This window comes from Gekko japonicus, unplaced genomic scaffold (assembly GCF_001447785.1).
Source record: "Gekko japonicus isolate JY-2015 unplaced genomic scaffold, Gekko_japonicus_V1.1 scaffold1761, whole genome shotgun sequence".
Taxonomy (NCBI): domain Eukaryota; kingdom Metazoa; phylum Chordata; class Lepidosauria; order Squamata; family Gekkonidae; genus Gekko; species Gekko japonicus.
Window position 1 is genome coordinate 88,571 of NW_015163142.1, and position 5,020 is coordinate 93,590.

The window sequence follows — 5,020 nt, forward strand, 5'->3', positions numbered from 1 at the left end:
GCACGTGGCCCACAACCACCCTTCTCCCTTCCCTCTCTCAAGAGAGAAGGGAGAGGTGTGGCTGTGGGTGTTTGGGCTTGGGGGCGGGTAAAAGCTGGTAAATCCCACCAGACCTGGGGGTCTGGCAACCCTGAAAGAAACCTGGTAGACTTGATGCACCAGTTTGGTCACCTATCATTGCCAGCCATCAGCTGCAGCACATGGGTCCCTTATTTTACCTTTAACGTTCTCTTTTTAAATTATTTGCATGCTTTTGCTGTGGCACATTATTAGCAATATAGAAAGAAAAGGACTCCAGAAAACAACTAGAGACCACAAGTTTTGACTGACCTTGGTAGCTGCCAAAAGACAGATAAGAACCTTCTTGTTCCCACCCTCAAGTCAGAGACGTGGGGGGTCTATATGGCCCCAGAGCCCAGTGCAACAGTGAGGACGAACCACTGTTCTTCTTCCGTGCTGAGTTTTGCACACTGGAATAGAAGACTAATTTACTTGTTGACTGCCAGAAACAAATGAATCTTAAATTATTGTTATATGTAAGACAATCACTCACATACAGATTTTAAGATCCCTCTTACAGCATGAAAAGCTCTAAAGATATGTGCAGTTTGGGGGACATAAAGGAGAAAAAAGAACCAAATCCCTGTGGCAGCGACACAGATACCTCAGAGTGCAGAAACATGAAATAACTAGATGGGGAGCCAAGGGGATAGGTGATAAGTGGGAACATTATCCAGTGCAGTGATCAGGAATAGGATTTGCAGGTTATTAAGGAAAAATCGTTGAAGCCATTGGGCCATTCCACAGCAGCAATAAAAAAAGACAAACAAGATAATAGGCTACAGAAGAAGAGACAGCCTACAGAGTAAAGCAGTTATATAATGTGAGCAGGAACACTGGGGAGAACATTTTTCTCCCCTAAACCCTCCAGTGGGAAGCTAAATTTACTCTGCACCAGAGGCTAGCATGGAATCATATAGTGAGCTCAAGAAATGTGCTAATTTACATATAATCAACATCGTTTGTGTAACATTTGTTGGCATCCATTAGATGTTAAGCTACCGCTGTTAAAACTATTGTAGTTCTGGGATCTATACTAAGTTGTCTATGGTTCTGTTCCTTATATGATGTTTAACAGCCAGGGCACAGTCCATAACATTGGCAGACTGACTGAAGGCCAACCTTAAAACAGTTGCATATTTCAATAACGTGACATGAACAAGACGCCTGCTATTCTTAACCCCATGAAAAACAATCATGAGACTGATCTTAGATGGGGACTATGACCCAATACCAACCAATATACAGGGTTTTCCAATGCCATACAAGGCAGCAAATCTTTTCCAGTTCACCTGCAGCAAACCCCATAATCTTTGGTAGATCAGATACAAACACTGCACTCAAACATGGGGCTTCCAGTGCTGTTCTGCATCACAAAGTGCTTCACATCTGCATGACATTCCTCAGCACACAGACCAAAACCTTCCATTTATATGCATAGCTCTTTCTGAATCACAAAGACCCTGTTTTGTGGTTTCCTTAACATTCCCTGTAGCAGCTGTTATCAGGGGGTAAGCTGGGGAGTTATAACAGCCCAGGAGCAAGCCATGATGTATGACCCAAGAAGCTTCAAGCCCAGGCACTGGCAGAGTAGGAGGCAATCAGTGCGCTGAGACTAGGGGCAGCCTATCCACTAGGTGGCTCTACAGCACCAGTGGTGGAAGGGTGCCAAACAGCCCTGTGGCCCCCATCTAGCTCCTCCTGCAGCATTGTGGTCTTCTCCTGGGAGCGCTCCCTCCTTCCCTACCTTCAGTGTGTGTGTGTGGGAGGGCAGGTTGACCCCTTCTTACCTCCAGTGGGGGAGTAGTGGCGAGGAAGGCTGGTGGTGGCTTTTCACAGCTGTACGGGGGGGGGGAGGCAGCATTGTCTTCCTGCCTCCCCAGGGCTCAGCAGGGGGTGGAGTTACAGTGACGGTGGGAGTTGTCTTCCTGTTTCCCCACTGCATGGACTGGTAGTGGTTGCTTGGGTGGCCAAAATCACTGGACCAGTCCTTGATGAGACTAATAATTGTTGCAGTCTGGTTTCCCTCAAAGTGGTATGAGGCTCTCAGCCCTGGAGCTGGACCACAAGGCTTTCACCTAGTAGACCTGTTGATCCAGCAAGGCAGTCCTCCCAGGCCTCAGCTTAAGTAGTCAGGAAGCTAATTGGGTTATGGTCTTTCTTGGCCACTGACCTTGGCTCTTCCCCTGAAGACACAGAGTCATGGGGCTGGTCAGAAAGGTTCATGACAATTGTCCCTGAATGATTTAAGTCAAGGTGGCCCCTGGCAGAGCTGTTGGGGTCTAGCACTATTAGCTTCTGGCCACTAGTTGGCACCCAAGGCAGTGGCCCAAAGGGAAGTTCCCACAAAATTAAATAGCCAGTCCCCCTGGTTGCCACACGCAGAACTCTTGCAGTAACATCCCTGAATTGAAGTCAATATGTATTTTGTTTAAAGTAATTCAGTAATCTTTAAATACATTCATTGGTATGCATGTGATAAACTAGTGAGATGATTCTGCAGAAATAAGCAGTGATAATATGCAAGATTTACCTCCCAGCATGGGTAAATCTTTATGCCCATAAATCAAAACAGGTTATTACGGAGCTCTCAAGACACTAAAAATCCTGGGTAGCAACAGAAGATAATTAAAGGGTGAAGGCTTCAAAATTAATTGCAAGGTCTCGTTCTCCCTGAAGTGTCAAAAATAAATAAAAAATGTAAAACTAAGTAGCGCTGGAAAAAATACATGGCAAATGTTCAAGTGGATACAGTTAGTGAACAGGGCATGTAGTCCCTCGATAGATTCTGAAACTACTTCTTTGACTACATAGCTGTCAGATGTTCTCCAAATAATTCTGAAATATTAAATAAAACAGCAGTCCACCTCCATCTGGATTTTTATGCATATTCTTATCAGTCACCACACAAAATGGCTCAGCATGCTAAATGATTGTTCAAAGAAATCACACCATATATAACATTTTAGGGCTCTTTAGTGGAAAAGTAATATAACCCAATATTCATAGCATTTTTATTCTGCACATCTGTGCAATGTTACATCGTTGAAGTCAATGGACTGTAACTCTGCTGATAGGAAATTCGTATCATTGAAGTCAATGGACTTGGAAGCCTGTAACTCTGCTGATAGGAAATTCGTATCAGAATATATTTAATCAATCAGTGCTCCACACAACCAAGTCATGAGCTAGTTGTCTTCAAAGTCAAGTTCATTTTTTAGTACAAAGTACCATATACTGATGCACTTCCATTGCTGGAGCAGATTTTTCACTTATACTACCATTTCATCATGAGTAGATATAAGCATTGATCTTGCTGCATAAAATAGTTTGACTTCAAATAAAAAAATAGCAAGTTGAACTTGTTGCCTACCCTGGTCAACATACAGGGCATTTTAAATAGATAAAGTAATCCAGTATTGTGGGGAAGAAAAATAACCTTGTCTGCTGTTTCATTGAATTTTCTTTCTCATTTACTGCAAAGCACTGTGCAGAAAATGTTTTTATATCTATATTGCTTTCAAGTTCAATTGCCCAAACTGATTTGGAATCATAGAATACTATTTAAGCATACAGGAGTTCGATCTCAACACTCCTATACACTAGAAGTTTTCAGGTGCTCCACAGAGAAGGCAAAGCAGATTTCTCAGGTGCTCCACAGAGAAGGCAAAGCAGATTTCAAAGGAATATAAACAATGGCTTTTCTGTATACAGTGGAAGAGATAAGAAATAAAAGAAAGTGAGATTTGAAGAGCAAAGCAGCATTTAAATAAAAGTGAGGTAGAAGGCAATGCTGAAGGCAAGGCACATTGCTGAATAGTTGAGTAAAATATTATTACTTTATTTTGAAGTGAAGACCATGTGTATAGCACAAGCTAACTAATTTTTATGTGGTGATGTTTTGGATTGTTGTGTTTCATAGGCCTCTGTCTGGCAAACATGTGCCTTAGAGCATATTTGTACCTTCCTGCTCCCTCCATGATTCCCATGCTGGAATTAATTTTGCAACAGTTGTCTCCCCATTTGCCTTAACGGACCAGCCTCCACTGGCTCTTGCTTTATGTCCGGAACTCAGATGCATCTACAAGAGATTAAATAAAGTGTAATAGCAATCATTTAAAATTCTAAATAGACACATGCTGTTAAAACACTCTTTAAATGTACAGTTCCAGACAGTTTATAAAGGGTACTTTTCAAAAAGAGAAATATTTTAGTTCACATTGATTCAAACACAAAAAATATATATATTTAAACTGGGTAATTCTCATCTAGAGATTTTTTTTAAAATGCAAAAATGACTCCTTTGTAATTTTATAAAAGGGGCTTTTGATCACAGTTAAGCTTCTTTACGAGGCATTTTTTTATCTAAACACCAGTGCAAAATATTAACTTCCACAGTTCATTTCAGAACATATTTAGTTGAGTTGCATTGTGTAGGTTGCTGAGCTATGATGTCTCACTTAAATAATCTATCAAGCATGGGAGGCATCCTTATACAGCCCATGCTAAAGTCAGATCGACAAGATGTCCACAAGAGTCACTTCTTGCACTCATGCAAGCTTGTTAATAGACACCATTTGTGATACTCCAGCACAGCAAAAAAGAAAAAAGAATAAGAAAAGAAATAGTGCAGGAATTGTAAGAGACCCAGAGGTCGATTCGGGGGGAATCGCGGGGGATTGCCGTTCCCCTGGGTGAGGTGCGGGGGGCGGGGCACACGACAAAGCCCCGCCCCCTGCTTCCGACCGCCCCGCTTCCGGTCTTCATTCAGCCAGGAGGAGGCAGGAGAGAGGGGAGGGTAAGTTGCTTCCCCCCCACCTCTCCCCACCCCTGCCTGCCTGGGGCCAGGGAGGGCCTTGGCGGGGCTTCCTTGCACTCCCGCCGGCCTTGCAGGTCCACCGCCGGGCCCCTGATGGGGCTCAGCAGTGGAGCCACAAGGCCGGCGGTGGCCGGGACCGTT